At 60.5% G+C, this 1105-nt stretch overlaps 1 protein-coding gene across 3 annotated transcripts in view; it reads right to left on the reverse strand.

Moving 5' to 3' along the window:
- PNPLA1 (patatin-like phospholipase domain containing 1) overlaps window positions 1–1105 on the reverse strand; it is a 42173-nt gene that overhangs the window by 21225 nt on the left and 19843 nt on the right. The gene's annotated exons all lie outside the window — the stretch shown is intronic.

Below are 1105 nucleotides of genomic sequence, written 5' to 3' on the forward strand. Positions count from 1 at the left end.
GGGGGGATGAGGCCGCAGTACACGGGGACAAAGCAGCTGCAGTACAGGGCCTGCGGGGGGAGAACAGGGCTGAGACGCCTGAGGCCCTGGGGGCTGGGGGGACCTGCAAGCCCCCGGGACACGGCCAGCCACACTTTCCTTAAACCCAAGGTGGAGGCCCTGCCTTCCTCCCAGTTCAGTCCCTGTCCTGGCCCTGACTAGCTGGGTCCTTGGTGACAACTTGGTCACAGGTTTAAAGGCAGAGGGTGACCTCAGTGATCTCCAGGGTCCCTTCTGGGACCAAAGTTCCATAAATCCAATGGGATTCCACCACCATCACTGTGCATCCGGCTTGGGCCAGGTCCTGGCATCAAAGGAGGGTGATACCACCCTTGGGAATGCTGCAAGAGGGGAGTAAGCAAGCAGGTGACAGTACAGGTGACAGGTGCTGTGGGGGAGGTGAGCAGGGGCATTGTGGCCCCAAAGGAGGAGCACCCAGCTCAGGGGGGTGTGGGGCGGGCAGATGGAGGAGAGTTCCAGCAGGCATGACTGGAGTCTTCTACGGCAGGTGAAGGGGAGTGAGAACGAGAGAAGGGCTTCCCTGGCGGAGGGCACAGAAGGTGCACAGGCACGAAGACCTGCTTGGTGTGTGGTCTGTGCTGGTTGGCCCGGGTAGACGAGGAAGGTGGTAGGAGGCTGGAGAGGAAAGTCTTGAAGAGCTGGTGCCAACAAACCCAGGGACACGAGGTGGCGGAGGAGTATCCACGTGCATTGCCTGTTCACCCTCCACCCAGGATCATGGCCAGGCCAGTGTGGGGATGAGAGGATGGGTGGCAAGGGCCTTGTCGTCAGAGGAGGGGAGGGGAATAGAAATGTGGGACAAAGTCATGCAGCGCAACCCCTTTGTCAGGAAAGAAAATTGGGTCCACCCCCAGCCCTCCCCAGCAAGAGCAACTCAGCTAGGAGCTCTGTTAATGAGGCTAGAACAGTGCAGCTTTGTTGTGGTTTGCTCTGGTTGGCACAGGTAGACGAGGAAGGTGGTAGAAGGCTGGGGAAGCAGGACCAGCCTGCCCTCCAACCTGCCCTTCTGCAACGCACTCTAGCCCCGCCCCCGCCCCCACCCCAC

This window comes from Myotis brandtii, unplaced genomic scaffold (assembly GCF_000412655.1).
Source record: "Myotis brandtii unplaced genomic scaffold, ASM41265v1 scaffold687, whole genome shotgun sequence".
Taxonomy (NCBI): Eukaryota; Metazoa; Chordata; class Mammalia; order Chiroptera; family Vespertilionidae; genus Myotis; species Myotis brandtii.